The sequence below is a fragment of the Drosophila navojoa genome, chromosome 2, assembly GCF_054131105.1.
Source record: "Drosophila navojoa isolate 15081-1374.11 chromosome 2, UAZ_NAV_1.0, whole genome shotgun sequence".
NCBI lineage: Eukaryota > Metazoa > Arthropoda > Insecta > Diptera > Drosophilidae > Drosophila > Drosophila navojoa.
This window is the reverse complement of record NC_142890.1, coordinates 19,267,118-19,284,923: the sequence shown is the minus strand read 5'-3', so window position 1 is coordinate 19,284,923 and position 17,806 is coordinate 19,267,118. Positions and strand designations below refer to the sequence as shown.

Below are 17,806 nucleotides of genomic sequence, written 5' to 3'. Positions count from 1 at the left end.
AGCTGGGAGAGGAGCGGGGCGATTGTGCAGACTGCATTCGGTTTACCGAATCCGCTTGGTGCTCAGTTCGACGGAAGAACAGCTGCCACAACTATTATGGCCCCGAGCTGATCTTGATCTAATTTGGGTGTATTAGTTGCCCAAAAACTGTGGCAAACAATGAACAAAGCGAAGGCGAGCATTTGAGAGACCTTTTTCGAGGCACAAAATGTTGCGCTGTCAAGGATGCCTTTGCCGGTTATCCTGGCCGCTGCGATAAGGCGCTGCTAATGGCTTCATTAGCCTGTCTGCTCAGCTCGTTCGGCTTGCAATCACATGTTTGCCACATGCCGCGAGCGACTTCGATGCGATCTCTGAGTCTTCAAACTCTTGAGCTCAAGTGGCGTTGCCTTTGAAGTGGCCAGAGATGTGCGCCACATTTATCGATAACTGTCGATTGGCATGCGTTTCGCTGCATTTAATACCGAATAGAGATACGTCAGATGTCTGACTAATGTTGAGGCATAAAAACGAATTGAAGATTTTTCTCATTTCCATTTTCATTCGCTCGTCTAATGCATCCGCAAAGGACACGCGCATAAAACAAGCTAAAAGAAACTTTGAATATTGTCGTAAAAAGATGGTCCGGATGAGGCGAAGTTAGACGACTTAAATACACTCACATTTGTGAGATTTATAGAAAAAATTTAACTCTAATTTGAAGAATAGATTAATTATAATAGAGCAGTGTCTTAAGTAAAATCAGGAACCCACAAATTTTCATCCTATCTTAGCCGACTTGCTGTGAGTGACTTATCTTAAATATTTAAAGTAATATTCGACATGTGTTCCTTCATGGCAATGTCGCAAGACCCTTCCCATTTAAGGGCAAACAAAACATGTCCCAGGGCTGTTAAAACGCCAAAAGTAGAAAGCAGCCCGATACAAATCAGCCCCTGGACAAAAAGAACAATAATAAGACGGATACCATATTCCGCATATAATAAAGTTGGAACAAACATTTCATTTTATAATTTTATTATCCATTTTCTTTAGCTTTACGTTTTCGTTTTCATTTTCATTTTCATTTTGATTGCCCTGTCGTCTGTTGCTTCTGAGTCATATTAATCAGAGGATGCAGAGAAATGTACGAGAAGTTCACACCTTTTGGCCACAACAAAGCCCAACATATACAAGGCAGAGGGAAGGAAAGAGTAGGAGTGGGAGAGAGAGCATTAGATGAGTGAGGGCCATACAGGCAACGAGGGATTGGTCGACTTTATGACCGCTCCTTGACTTTTATGGGCACTTTTCTTATGAAAAGAAATTAAAAATTAAAATATATATATAAATATATATGTATATATGCTTAGATATTCCACAATATCCATATACGTACACTTATTAGATTTAGATATGAGCCAACGAAATCATTTAACAAAAATGCACAAATTGTGGCCGTTGTTGTGGCAAGTGTCATTAAAAGATATGAGAGCTCCCTTCGCCTGCCTGCCCAGGGTCGTGTTTGTATGCTAAGAAGTGCCCGGAGGCTCGTAAAGACCGAGGAGTGCACATAAAATATGTAATCGTTAGAAGCACTTGCTTGCATAGAGAATGCATTTCGAGCGCCTTCCAGCCCAAACCATCTCAATCTGGAGCTCGCCCTCTCGCTCCGCCTCGTACAACATCTTATGATATATTCCTTGATTGTTTGATTACAGCCTTTGCAATGGTCATTAAAGTCGCTCATGAACTTGAAGCGTTGCACGAATCATAAAGATATCGGAGATGTGCAGCAATTCCAACAGAAACTCAAGTACGCACTTCAATGTTATTATTGGCCATGAATTCAGGCATTAAACAATTGTAATAAAAGTTAAAGAAATTGTTTAAAAAGTTGATGTATTACTCGGATATGATTAATGAATAGTATTAAATCGGAACTACGATTTTTTATTTCACTGTCTTCATTAGTAATTTTCAATCACACACAACACTAAAGTTTTTTATTAATAATTCACAAATTCAGTTTACAATAATCTTATCTATGTAGTTTCAACCGTCCAAGAGTTGAAGCATTTATTTCCCAATTTCCTGTATTTTAAATTAGAAAACGAATACTTTGATATGTCTAGAATATTTATTATTAATACAATTGCATTATATCAACACACACGCTAATCTCATTATAGATAATAGACAAAAACAAAGCTGCAGCTAATAATCTCTATTAATTTATTTTCTCTTCTTGATGTCGACTATTTGGAATACTTTGTTGTTGCTAATAGCAACTTGCTATGTGTGGAACTCTGACGAATTTTACTTCAAGTTGACAATTTAGGCCGCAATGTTTCAACCGACTCCGTGGCGCAACGGTAGCGCGTCTGACTCCAGATCAGAAGGTTGCGTGTTCAAATCACGTCGGGGTCAACTGGAGTAAATATTTTTTTAAATTTTATAATTATTATTTTTTTTTTTAGCACAGCAAATGCAAACATAATTGCTAAAATACTTAAGTATATTGATTAAAAATATATATATACTAAAATATTTTTTTAAAATTTTGTTTTATAAACAATTTGGCTTCTATTGATTATTTACAAGTCTCCAATAAAAGTGTGAATGTGTTTAAATTCAGTTTTTACTGTCAAAAGTCCTCTGGTCACCCGCCTCTGCCGCTGTATTTGAAGGCTTTACAAGTTCACACCAAGTGTTCACACATCTTTTGAGTCCCATGCCATCTTCTAGAAGGGGTTTAGAAAGGGTGCTAGAAATCAAAAACCTTTAGCGCCGTCTTCGTTTGCCTAGGCATATTGTCTTTTGTTTTATTTTTCACATATTTTATGGCTTTTAATTGCATTTCGATGGCCAATAAAATGTTTTCAACAGAATTAACGACAGGAAGCGCGAACCAGGCGCATGTTTAACATAAGGTAATTAGCGTCCACGAAGACGTCAAAGGCGGGCACTTTGATGCTGCTCGCCACCGACAGGGGGCGCCACATGGTGTCAACAGCCTGTGGGCGGGTGTCTAGAGAGGAACGAACTCAACTATTTTATTTTCCTTTTTTATTTGGGTATTTATTTTATTTTGTAGAGAGAAGCTCATATTTGAATTTACATTGCAAATTGCATTTCGATTAATTTGTAATTTTATGGGCCATGCTTTAAATTATACGCTTGTTGAGTTTCCTAATTATACTCTGTAATCCCAAATCGACAATCCTATCGGCAAGGTAGTATTGAATTGTCAAGAATGAGCCTGAGGCAAGAAATTTTATGTATATAAAAACTGAAAATAAAACCAAATATATCTATGAAAACTTTAACTTTAAGAGTTTTCTCTTATTAAGTTATTTAATATATATATATATATATTATGTTATATATAATGTACATATATTATTTTTAGATATACTCAAACCTCAGCATATATCATTTCAAATTTTTAATATATTCCCTCATATTTAATACAGATTTGTGTATTAAAAAGTTTCGTATTTATGAGGAGTATCTATTAGTCGTTTATTTACATCTATCGCATGCTAACTTATGCATTACACGTTTTGTAATTTTCCCAGATTTTGCATAATTATCTACGCCAGAATAACATATACGCAGAATATGTATAAATTTTTGGGTTGCGGTGAACTGCACTTAATTGAATATTTATCAAATGGATTTCGAGCTTATGCAAATAATATGCATAAAAGGACGTGAAATGTTTGGGCATAAATAAATGTGCGTGGATGTTCGGCAGGGGCTTTATGCTCCCATAGCTAATTCTAGCTATAATTCTACAACAAATACTATTCGATACTCGATGACTATTTGATATCCGCCTTGGGGCAGCATCGCTGATGCGGGTGCCGCTTGACATTAATTGATTGCAGCGATATAAATGATATTCACATGTGTCGCGGGCACATTCACATTTGACATAATCCACTTATCGAAGCCATCCACTTACTGCCTTCATTATCGCTAAACTGTTAGATAATCGCCGCAATTAGTCCCGCAAAGATAATTGTCAGAGTGAAGGAGAGAGAGAGAGAGAGAGAGAGATGGCTACAGCCATAAGTATTTCACTCGTAAGTGGACGATTTGTCTGCAGAACTTGAAGAATGCGCCGCCAGGTGCAACGGAATGTGGCTACGAATGCTGCCCAGTTCATTAAGTTATTTGCCTTGAACATAATGCTTGACAGTTCTCACTCTCCCTCTCTCGCTCTCTCTCTCTTTCTTCAGATGGCATTGTCAACAACAGACTGACAACATTATGCAAGTATTTTGAAAGTGTGTTTCGTTAAGTGACTGAATCGTTCGGCCACTTGAAAGCAATTAAAAATCCTTTAAAATATTTTCTTATCGTGTTAAATGCCTACCCGTCGATAGAGGCTGGCAGTGGTGTGGGCAAAAGGAGCTCCTATCATAAGTACTTTGCTGATTAGATTGTGGGCTATCTTTATACGTTTTGTAAAAAAGGATTCTAGGAATGACAGAAATATAGCTGTAATGCTAGACGTATACTTTTAAAAGGATTTACCGAAAAATGTGATTAGAAAATCCCAATCTGAAATAGCTAATCTTGCTGTTTGTTGTCTTGAAACCAAGAGAAGTATCATCATAATAAGCCTAACTAAAAATTCCAGTTCGCTAATTGATAGAATATTTGTATATAATATTGACAGGCACATATATATTTTTTAATACATTTTATAGATTATATGAGAAAATTGTAGAGGACTATTTTATTTTACACAATTTCCTGTTCATTTAAAAAAATGTTCTTGAAGTCTAAGAACTGAAAATAAGATGCTCTCTATATATAATTGAAGCTTTTAAAAACTTCATTTCAACACATTCAAGCAACATCAGGTTGACTAGGCAGGGCTTCTCTTTATAGGCCCCCTGGTTAAACTACGCCTCTCATGCTTTGCCGTAGGCGCCTTCAGCAAGTTGTTGGCCAAGTGCGTTACACGCAGCCATTTAAGTGTGCAATTGTTCAAGCTTCTTGCATGGCTCGAGTTGTGGACGGCTGTGCCTCTGGCCGTCCCCTGCCTCTGCCGCGCTGTGCTCTGGCAGACGAGTGCCTCCACGGCTCCTGTGCTCGGGCAGTTTGCGCAGGCGCAGCGACGCAGGCCAATGAAACGTGTGTCGTCTGTCGCGCTTATCGCCACGCACTTATCTCAAAGACCTGGCAGCAGCCGGAGCAACTGTAGGAAGTGCTCTGCGCCGTCAGCAGGCGGCGAGAGGCGGGCGAGGGCTGGCTGAACGCTTGAGCGATTGCGCGCTTGCACACAAGTGTCGCCAGAGCTCCGCTCTCTGCCTCTGCCTCTCTCACTCTCCCTCTCCCTATCGCGTTCGATGTCTTATTGTGCCTGCATCGCCTGCCTTGGGACAATCATCTATGTGTGTGCATGGGCTGTGCGATGCGATCTTCCTTGTGCCTGCTGCTGCTCCTTGAGCATGTTTGTATCTTAATTTTTCAAGCGCGCATACGTGGAATTCACATTGGGTATGCTCAGCTCGACGGGCCGGCGCGTCTGAGTTACGAGTTGATGGTGCTGAAAGTGACACAAGTCATAAATTCCTTTTTGTACGCCAACTGGCTGCAGAGAAAGAGATGGCGAGAGAGATCCCCTCGTCCTCTCTTCCTCTCTCTCTATCTCTCTCTCTCTCACTGTCTCTCTCTAAACGTTGACAATTTAAACTGAATGAAATTGACTCAGTCTTGGGTCAGGGTTTGGCCCTGGGCTCAGTTTCAGTTTGTGCTCTTATCTAACCGATCAGCATTATGTTTGCTACGTTTTCGATTGGTCACATCGATCGGTAGCCCTGTCACTTGGGCACATCCTTTGTTTATTTAACTTCGACAGTTGTCTAGCTGAAATATGGATGAGCTGGCGCCACACCAACAGGAAGTGCGCGGTTATAAAGCTGTCAATGCTAGAAGATTTTCATAATTCCAACAAAACTGTTATGTGCCTTAACTAGAACTTGGTTTATGGAGCAAAGGTCGGCGGATGCTTGCTGCATAACTAAATAACCCAGTCCGAAACCCAACTCTGATTACTTTTTCGTCATTCCACAAATTTTCTATTGCATTTGATAATTTGATAAAATTCTTTTTATTTGGCTTTGCGCTTAGCTTGTCTGTCAACTCCCTGAACCTATTAATATATACATATTTATTATTTTCGTTTTTCTGGTTTTTTTTCGCCGTCATCTTTGCAGTTTCCCCTGGGTGCGGGCTCCATAAACAGAACTGACATTTCTCTAGATATGGGCAGCAACAAAAAAACAGGGAAGAATATATATAATAAAAATACAAATATAAATATATATGTATGCGTGTATTTATGTATGCATGCAAAAGGAAATTGTTTTTGCGGCATAAATTTATGCATATTTATAAGCGAATTCATTTCGTGTCCATTTCAAATGCAAACAAATAACAAGCAACTGAAGTTGAGCGAGCAGACCTGGCTCAAAGCTATCAGCTAATTCCCCAAATCCCCGAATTAATAAAGCAGAGTACTACAGAGAATCATTTCCAGCAAAACAACAAACAAACAACACGCGATTGGGCAATGAGTAAAAACCTGACAGTTGGCGGCGGTGGGCGCCTGACGCATGAGGTGGAGCCTAAGGGGAGCTGTGCCAGCGATTATTAGCCGGGGATATAATCATCTACATGCATACATATATCAGCAGCAGTTGGGCCTCTATATGGGGTACACGAAATTAGCGCGTGTAAACAAACATGTCAACACGACTGAGAAAATGAGATCGTTCGAGGGATTGTAATTGGCCATTGGCATGGGTAGCTGGATGGAGTACATAAATTATGGCTGACACGCTGACCACCCTTCAAGGAGTGGGAGCACCTGCCGTATAGTTGGCCCGGGCCGAGCGGCAGACATTCCCAGAAACCTTAAAGTCGTAGTCGCTGTTGCAGTCGCCGCTGCCTTGGCCAAGTTTTATAGCAAGTGTCAACAGTGAATTTTTCAGATCGGCTTTCGATCTGCCTCTGCTGTCATGACAACTGGCTAAACAAAGACATTATTGATGCCCAGATGTGCGCTGATAAAGCCGAGAGAAGTCTTTAAAGACGGCCCAGTTCAGTTGTTCAGCTTCAGTTCCAGTTCATCTGATCAGATAAGTACGATTGCCGGCACAAAAAACCTAAAAACAAAAACAAAAACAGAAACACAAAAAAAAAAAAAAAAACAAACAGAGCCACAAGGAAAACATAGAGGAAGAGGGAGCCGGAGCGGGAGCGCGAACAGGAGAGTGAGAGAAAGACACGCGATGCCAGAGTTGCCACCGATGGCTCCACATGAAACGTAACTCACTTTCAATAATTTATAGAAGGTAGTCAGGTGAAGTCTTGTCTCAACTCCTGGCAATTACCTTGAAATGCAGTCAAGAGAGTTGTTGACATGTCGTTACAGTTGTCTTGCCTGCATGTATCTACACATACATACACACACACACTTATACGAGGATAGACCTAGGCACATTTGGATATGTGGACTGTCGCTTCGGGGGGCCCTCAGCTCTGTAGCTCTTTCGGGGGTAATTGGATACTGTAAACAAGTTGTAGTCAGCAGTGAAAACCCGGATCGTAGATCCAGCGAGACAGCAAGATAAATGCGATGCTCAGGCGTAGATATGAGTAATGTTCGGGATCGATGGCAATAGATCAATATTCAGCGCACAGCGAGCTACGACAGAGCAGGTAAGAGCAGCTGGGGTAGAGAGTCGCTAGTCGGGTCTTGGGATTTGGTTGATATGAAACGGATTTAAGTGGGAAAACTTGAGAAGTTTGGGGAGTAAAAGGGCAGTGTTTGACGTAGCTAATCAGCATAAGCTGAAAATAAATACAAAGTAGAGTGAGCAGAACGTGAAGCTTAGTTACTCAAAGTACATATAAAGAAGACTTTCATAATAGTTTAAAAGGAATTTTTAGGGTAGATTACTGTGACTGCTGGGGGCTTAAGATAGTGCTTGATACAGCTGGGAATGTAAGCCATATGTTAAATGTGGACAATAAGACAGTGAGTTGATAAACTTGTGCAAGTGCCATGGGAACTGTATTTGGAAGGTGTTTATAAGTAATAGAAAAAGAATCTTTCATTAATTTGAAGACTGTAGTTCTACTACATACAGGTTATACAACTTAAACATTGATAAATAGATTTACAGGCCTACAACTACATTTATATTAATGAATACAAAGTTGAGAATATTAACTGTAGAGGATAGAATGAAAGGGGTGACTTTCTCACAAGTCTTAAATATATCTACTGTAGTAAGCAAATTCAATATATTGGAATTATTTTTGTGGAATAAAATTTAGTCGATTTTTGAAGAGGTTAACGGCCTAATATGAATTTTTGTATGTTGTCTGATTAATAAAAAATAAGAATAAATATATAATAACAATAAGAAATGTATAAATGAATGCATTCCATTTAAATTAGTTAATACCATCATTAACAGGAAATTCATTTAGTGTTAATTCAAACTTATACTCTGCTCCATGTTTGCACTGACTCGAAGTAGATCAAAATCAAGAAATGGAACTAATAATATTTAATGAAATACAGCCAGAAGCATAGCAGTAAAACGCCTTTAATCAATGCCAATTTTCATATTCATCACTATGATATTATTGCACTTTTGATAAGTTTTATTGAATTGAATGCTATTGCATCTTTGCAATCGGATTGATCCTCTCATTCAAGCAAAATGCAATTAAAATCAATCTCAGCTGTGACTGGCTCAATTATGCACTCAGGCAAACAATATGAAGCCAGCTCAAATGATTCGATGGAATTAACTGTATTTTTGCATAATTGAATAATTTAATTCGATTCGGGCTTCTAATTGGATTGCAGCTGAAAAGTTTTCACTGATATGTGGCAATTGGCTTAATACCTTGCGGTTGGCCGCTTTAATTATGGTAGATGCGATTGCAGCCGGTCTAATGGGCATGTAATTGGCTAAGCGGGCACTAAAGATGCCGCATGCCACACGCCACATGCCACAAACGGCCGAACATTACGAGAGGCAACTTGTCAATGCGTGCGATGCATATATCACATCAGCATCAGCCTCAGCCCCATCCTCAGACTCAGCCTCAAATCGCAGCAACGCATCGCATAATGTTTGTCATAACTGAATAATTGCGTACGCGTTTCGCAAAAGGAGCGAGAGAAGAAAATTGTGGAAAAAGCCCGACAACTGCCGCCTCTGCTGCAGTGCTGCAGTGCTGCAGTGCTGCCACTCTGCCAGTTGCGCCTAATTTAGCAATGGCAACGCCAAGTGCCGCATAAATGTCTTGTCAAATGATGCGACTTCTTCAAGTGGAGCTGCGGCGCAGCCTCAGTTGCTGCCACGGCCACAGCAAATTGCATTATTAGCCGCAGTCATAAAAAGTCAGCAGCAGCCTCTACGCTTGCCTGCTCGCCGTTCCCTGCTCTCTGCTCCCTGCTCCAATTGCCAGCAACAACTGCTCCCTGAGCTACTCCCTGGGGCCATTCAATTTGATGTCTTTGCCTTTTAACGCCGCTGTCATGCAAAATAGTTGCAAGTACTTTGGATATTTCTTCGCTTTGAAGCTACTTGACAATTTCCCTTCAATGGAGCCACAATTGCTGCATTCACCTAACAGCTCTTGCCTGGAACGACTGCGAGTCGAGTCGACTTCTGCTGGAAAACATATTTATGGCCTCGGAATAGTAGTCAGAAATATATTTTTATTTAGTTAAGAAATATTTTTATTTACAGAGATTTATTTTTGTATTATTGTCAATAATTAAAACATAATAAATAATAAAATTTTATTTTAAATAGTTTCTCATTTAAAAATATATTTATTTTAATATTTATGCTATTAATATATATATAATAAAATTATATATTAAATAGTTTCTTATTTAAAAATATATTTATATTAATATTTACACTATAAATTCAAAAATATATATTTTTGTTAATGAATGGAATATTAATATAAAATAATAACATATTATTTTAAATAGTTTCTCACTTGAAAATATTTGTATATTAAATATCATACCTATAATAAATTTTTAAAAAAATACATAAATTTTTGTATTATTGTCAATGTATAAAAATTTTAATTATAATATGAAAACATTATTTTGTATCATATCTCATTTAAAAATATATTTTTATTAAATATATCTATTTATATATTTAATCATTTAATTTTCACAATTAATCAACCAGAAATATAACTCAAAATTATATTTTATATAGTTTATATAATTTTTGCAGAAATTTCTCAAATTTCTGTTATATTTCCAACAAACAATTATATAAAATGCCATTTAATGTTTCTCATTATTTCATGTTGTACTCTATAAAATACGATTTCAGCCAAGACGAATAGCAAGGGCATACGCGGCAAGTAGTCAATGCCAGCAACTGCGGCAGCAATGCAGCCGGAATTATTGCGGCATTCAACACTCGACACATTCTGGTTGCAAGCCTGAATGCCCGCTGGTGCCATGCAAAGCATGTGAGTGTATGTGTGTGTGTGTTGGTGCTTTGTAGTGTGGGTATAAGTGTGTGTTGCAAATGTCTCAATTTCAAAGCAAGCAACAAGCAACGCCTGCAGCGGCAGCAGCAGCAACAGCAACAGAGGCAGCAGCAATCTGAAGGCAGCCGTTGCATCTCGCTGCTGTCCAGGCTAATGACAGGTTATCCACAAAAGATGCAAAAACTGGTAACAGTGCATGATCCCAGGCTACCTGCTAACAGCAGCAGCCACAGCTATGCCAAGGTACAGACTGGAGCAGCAGCAGCAGCAGCAGCAGGAGCAGGAGTCTTGTCTCAATTGCCAATAAGTGGCGATGCGGTCGAGGCTGAGGCGTCTAATGTCTAAATTCAGTTGCTGCTCGCAAACGGAACCTTTTGAGTTGCCATTTTCGGGGCAAGACCTGGGCATAACCCATAATTATGGACTCTGCATGTGTGTGTGTGTGTGTATGTGTGTGCCTTTTGGGCGCTGACTGATGTGCTGCGACGCCTTGTCGTTGACCAGGTTTCACTGTACTTGGACTCCCGGGCCCGACTGTCTCGTTTTTCGGGTTTAACAACTAAATTTGAAAATTTGACACAAACAATGTTGAAAAGTTGCTGCCAGTCGCTGTCTCTCCGTCTGTCTGCCTGACTGCTTGCCTGGCTGCCTGACTGCCTGGCTGTTTGCCTGTTTGCCTCCAGGGAGCCTGGACCTCTGCTTGTTGTGCCACAGTCTCAGCTCGGGCATATTTAATTAATTTATTTCAAGTGATCCCCGTTGCGGAGCGTGTGGACTGTGTGGCGTCGTCTGCTTTTGAAGTGTTTCAAAATTAATTCCGATCGTCAGCCGTACGAGCGAGCGGCTATCCCGCTGCGCCCTCTGCCAGCGCCAGAGGGCGGGGGCAGATGCCTCGGCTAACCAACATCCAATTTTCGGGCTGATCCTTTTGTTTGCGGCGCGTGATTCGACTTCGTACTTGCGTAGCCCCTCACTGTCCCTCTCTCTCACTCTCTCTCTCTCTCTCTCTCTCTCTTTCGTTTTTGCCTGTGGTTTTTTCATATTCTTCGAATTTCTTGTGATTAGCACACGAATGGTCTACATTGGTATCTTCGGCTGTGGGGCGTTATGAGTGGGCGTGTCCGCTGCTTGGCAGCTGCTGCCAGCCAAACACAATATATACCCAAATGTATTATGTATAAATACCTCCACTTTTCTGTTGATCTCTATCAAAATGCGGCATGAGATCAGCGGGATTGTGAATGGTATCGATAAATGATATGATATAAAATGATATGATATGATATCATGATACATATCAGATGTAAGAGAAGAAGTAGTATTGAACAGCTAAAAATATAAAAATAGCTCAAGTTTTATATGAAATATATATGATAATTTTTAATTATAACTTCTAGAGTATGTATTTGAGTTTATAATTTCATTGAGCATCTTTAAAGTAAGCAATGTCTTTTCATTTCCAGAATCCCTTTAAATTCCAGCTTTATTTATATCTTGCTCTTGAAATATTGTTCATCTCAAAGTAAGACTCCGAGTCTTACAGCCTCGACATGTTGATCCTTCATACCTCCCAGGCTGTCACATTCCTTGGCAGCAGCAATTTGCTGTCTTAAGACACTTTTTCTTAATGCACTTCCCTTTTACACACATCATGCGCCTCTTTTACCCCCATTCTTTATCTGCTTTGTTTGTTCTTTCTTGCCCCTCTTGCCGGGCGGAGCGCATCTGCTGCAGATTATATAATTATACAATTATATACACATTAAAAATCTGTTACATTTTGTGTAATTCGTTAAAGAGAACAACTGGAAGGCCGCGTCGTTTCTCAAGAACTTTGTCGACGCGAGCGACACATGTGTTTCAACGACCCCAACAAACGCTGAAAAAAAAACTAAAATATTACAATCTATGGGTCTTATGGGGTCCCGTTTGTGTAGCCCTCGATTTAGGCAAACAAGTTGACAAAAATCTATGAAAACAAACATTAGTTGCATTTCATTGAGTAAACTAAACAATATCTCTGTATAGCATTCCCAATCTTTCTCTCTCTGTCTACCTCTCTCTCTTTCGCTCTCCCTTTCTCTGTCGCTATTGCATTGTCTCTTTATCTGCACAGGAAACTCAGCTCTTGTCTCGAATTGACATTTGTTATGTCAAAATTTCTGTGACAGCCATCAATCTGAGCGTCCGTCCGTACGACTCCCCGCTCTTGTGTTGACAGGCGTTTGCGTTTTGGGTCTTGGGTTTCGGCTGCTGTCAACGCGGTCGACAAGCTACGGAGACCTCCCAGAACTGCCCACAGTATTACCTCGTATGTCCAGAGTTCTTAAGTGTTGCAAATGCAATTTGTGTGCCTGGCATAAATACCTTTCGTTCCATTTCAGACTCTGCACTTGGAGAAATAAATGCTAAGTTAGTTTATACTTAAAATATTTTCTTAATATATATTTTCTAAATTTGTATACTGAAATTGGGTTAAAAATAATGCGTGCCATATAAATAAATAAAAAATATATATTTTCTAAATAATAGAACAAAGAACTGATAAGAGGTTAAACATTTTTTTTTTGAGATGAGAAAAAACATATTAACTATTTTTATTAATTTACAATTCTTAAAACACCATTTCTTACCGACATTTTCATATTTCTATAAGATGGGAACCAATAAATTATATAAAAAAAATATAAATAAAACAAGTAAGAACGTTGCAGTCGGGCGCTACCGACTGCGGAATACTCATTCACATCCCGCGGAAAACTCTTTTTTGTAAATTGCAAATTTTGTTATTTTAGCTTATTTTATATTTTTTAAATATTTAAATTTTATTTTCATATTTTATAAAAATCTTTACTTCCGTGTTATCAATGCCTATTAAGCCTATTTGTATATACATATACATACATACATATGTATGTAGGTAGCTCAAGCATATAAATGTCGCAATTTGATAATACATATGCCGATTACCACGCCCCTAGTGGCCGTAGACACCTCATTTTTGGCCAGTTCTTAGAAAGAGCTAACGGTAACGTAAATGCGAAATTTGAATGCTTACGCTCAAAAAATGTGAAAATTACAGGGTATTTTTCGATATGCCACGCCCCCAAAGAGGCGTGACAATTATTTTTAGGGCATCGATAGAGGACGTTATCAGTAACTCAACTATCCAAATTTGAAGCTTCTAGCTCTTAAACTGTAGGAGATATAAAGTTTTGCGGCTTGCCACGCCCCCTTTGGGCGGACATATATCCACCATAGCTTGTTGGACTTGGGTGGTCAACTCGCATATATATACCAAATTACAAGTCTCTAGCATGAATAGTGCCTAAAATATAGCCAAATTTGAATAATTACTATATCTTCAGGTCCAATTTGCCACGCCCTCAGTAGGCGTAAACATAAAATTTTTTCATCGGTCTTTATAGAATTATAGCATTAACTCACGTGCGAAATTTCAACGTTCTAGCTTTAGAACTTTATGAGATACAGTTTTATCTGATTTGCCACGCCCCCAATGGGCGTAGATATATCCACCATAGCTTTTTGGACTTGGGGGGTCAACGCGGATCTACATACCAAACTTCAACTTTCTAGCTCTTCAACTAACATGATTTCTGGTATATCGGAAAATGCATTTTCCGATTTGCCACGCCCCTAGTGGGCGGATCGGGAAAATTTTAACACTTTATAAATCGGAGTTATACACGAGTATGTGTTCCAAATTTCAAGTCTCTAGCTTCAATAGCGGCGAAATGAACTGCGTTCATACGGACAGACGGACAGACGGACAGACGGACAGACGGACGGACGGACGGACGGACAGACGGACGGACAGCAAGACGGACATTGCACAAAACCAATATACTAATTCACTTCGTGAATGAGTATAAAAATATAAATATACTATAAATTTAGTAAACATGAAAATTTGAGAGCAATAAAATTAAAAATAATTTTTTTAAAATACTCGAGTTGAAAAAATAATATATACCAATTAAGCCTCATTTGTATACTTTAATAAGATAGTTTTATTATTTGATAAAAGTAAATTATTAAATAAACTAACATTTCATTTTTAACTTAAAAATTAAAAAATTATCTTATAATATATATATATATATATATTTTTTTTTTTCAATTGTTTCCCTGACCCTAACTACGCCATTTTCTCTCAGTGTAGTTTTACACAACGACGCGCGACTAATTGCAGCGTAATATTAACCGTAGCCTAACTGGACTAACTGTTAAATTATTCTAAGCATTGGGCCCGCAGGGCGACTTCGTCAACCACTCAATCATACAGTTGGCAGAACGAGGCATAGTTCACGCAAATCACTGCAGGCTGCCGAGCCACTGCCACCTATTGCTGCCACCTGCTACCTGCTGGCTGCTGGCTGCTGGCTGCTGGCTGCCACTTGCCACTTGCCACTCAATCGGCAAATTTTCGGTTCGTTACGGGCCAAGCATTTAATGGCTTTTGTTGCGGTTTTTACAGGTCAGTCGAGAACAAAAATATATAAATAAAAATATTATCATATTAAAAAAATATTTGCTTTATTTTTTAGTTTCAGCATATATTTTTTCATTTATTTCAAAAAGTAATTTCCGTTCAGTTTTTCAGCTTTGAAAACCAGTTTTTTTTCTCTCGCTGCTGGGCTTACTAAAAATTCCTCCAAACATAAACACATCAGCACAACTGTTGTCCTGGCTGGCCCTCATGTCCTTCTCGCGCTGCCATCCCATGCACACATGTTGTCCTTTTAATTTGTGTGTTGCCTGTGTTTTGTTTTTCCTCTCGCACATATTTTTAATGACAATTTCTATTACAGTTTTCATCTAGTTTTTCAGTTTTTCAGCAACAGATTGTTATCTTAATGACTCTATACCTTTTCTGTTTTGTTTTCAGCTCCCGGAGGCGGAGGCGGGAGCCGAGGAGAAAGGATATTTTATTGTATTTTAAATATTTTCAATTTCGTTTCAACAACTGTTGTCCACAGAAAATTGTTTTTCGTCTTTGGTTTCTGCTCTATTGTTGGTCCAATTTCCACTTGGCTGATGCTCTTGATGAAACGAAGCCTCAAGTGCTCAGCATTCTCACTGGCAGTTCATCAGGATGTTCGCTTCGGCTAACTGTTGAGTGTTTCTCTTCTTATTCTTTCACTTACAATCCCGGAATATAATGTGTTTCGTATTTTTGTGGTTTTTAACAGCCGTCAGGTACGTGAGTCGAGTGCCCCTTGAGATTGCGCTCTCAATAGCAGTTGATCCTCGGTGATCTGTATCTGGTAAAAGCTAAAGCAGTTTGCCCAGATTTGTTAGAGATTAAACTGATCTACAAGGTGTGCTGATTAAGATAATTTGGAAACTCCAAATTAATTGTAATATCGTTGCCTCTATAAGGCATGGAATACAGTAATAGAAAAGCTCTATTTCGGCAGCTCTATTTCGTCATCTTTAGCGCCCACCCTGAAGTAGTTGCTGCTACTGGGCATTCAGCCATATTTCATTGTGACTAAGTCACAAATTATATTGAATGCCACACACAGGACACACACGCACACACACACACATGTGTGTGTGTGGCAGTCGCTCACTTCAAAGCGCCCACAACACCTCAGCAGTTGCACAATTACGAGCACTGACAAGCCCCAAAGGTGTCCGGCGATGCTTGCGGCGCCGCTGGCGTCACTTATTGACACGAGACCCAGACCCAGAGACAGCCTCGAGGGAGCAAGGGAGAGAGGCTAGGTGGGGGGAGGGAAGGAGGCAGCTGTTGAGTGCTGCTGGAAACTGGATGCACTATTCTATTCATTTAGGGTTTTCCTATGCACAGTTTCCATTTCGTTTGCTGTCTGCTGTGTGAGCGAGAGGGAGTGCACTCCCAGTCCCCCTTCCAGTCTGCTGCAGTTGAGTCAGTTTTCCATTGAGTTTTGACAAACGACTGACATTCATCAGTGTCAGCCACCCGCTTCCAGTGCGCCCGCTCGCCCCTCCCACCCACATGCCCCTATATAGGCACAGAGCAACAAAAAGTGGAACTTGCGGCATGTTGCGACGCCAACAAATCAAAGGCACATTCCAGTTCGACTCCAACGTCGTCAGCTCGGCCCCACTCCCACGTCCCAGCCGCCCTCTGCTCTGTCGCTGTCTCTGCTTCTGTCTCTGATGAGCACAGCATCTGGAGCGCATTAATCGACACATTTTCTCTCAGTGTGTGTGCGTGTGTGTGTGTGTGATATTTTTTTTGTGCGTGCTGATCGGGCGGCTCTTGCCCCAAGAGATTGAGAGACGTAGGCAGTGGCAGAGGCAGTCTGTGTGCTTATGTTTGGCGGGGGTGGTTTGTGCTCCAACAACAAAGACGGCGAAGCAGAAGAAGCCGCAGCACATCCTGTGCGAGCGCTTTGAAGCGGCCCAATAAAATCTGCCGCACAGCAGCCACACGAACAACAATTTCTTGTTGTTTTATTTTATTATAAACAAACGCTGGCCCGCGCGTCGCCTCCAGCCCTCGCTGTGGCCGTGACTCGGCGGCCGTAAATTTTTGCATGACAAATTGCCGATAAGATCAGCGGCAGGAGGAAGGAGAAGGGGTTAACTGCTGCTGCTGCTGCTGCAAAACAGTCAACAAAAAACTTACTGATGCTATGTGATGAGAGTTGCAGTTGTTGTTGTTGTTGTTGAAGTTGTTGTTGTTGCTGCTGCTGTTTTTGCCGGCTTCTGCTTCGTGACGTCTTCGTTGGCGTCGTGTGCTGTGTGGGGGCCCAGTTGACGTTGACTCCATTCGCCTGCCGCACACCGTTGCACATTTTGGCGTCTCTTTGGGGCTGAATTTACTCTTCCTTTGCTGCCTGCATCAAAGCTGATGATGAACGTTGGCACAGTGCTTCAGAATTGATTTGATGTTGGCCAAAAGCAGTTGGAGAATAAGTTTCTATGAGGAGCTTACCAGCCACACATTCTATTGTCTCTTGGATTGTTAAACAACTTTCTGATTCTGATCAGATTTCCTATCGAACTCAAAGACCTTGCACCACTGTGCAATATTTTTTTAATGCCAATTGACTCTACGGATCAATACGCGTCTAACAAAGCATTCCAATTAAAAATCGGATCAAAAGTCCACAAGATATGAACTACCAAAATCAGAGGCTTGACTTTTAGTATTTTTTCGGTATTTTTTGGGTATACTTCGGTGTCTTGTGCATTCGTCCGAAACCTTATAACTCCATGACTATTTTTGAATGCAAAT

The 17,806-nt window shown here is 40.0% G+C and overlaps 1 non-coding gene across 1 annotated transcript; it reads left to right on the top strand.

Moving 5' to 3' along the window:
* The first annotated feature begins 2,337 nt into the window (after positions 1 to 2,337).
* TRNAW-CCA (transfer RNA tryptophan (anticodon CCA)) lies at positions 2,338 to 2,409 on the top strand. Its single transcript has one exon. It is a non-coding gene; the product is annotated as a tRNA-Trp (tRNA).
* The last annotated feature ends 15,397 nt before the right edge of the window (positions 2,410 to 17,806 follow it).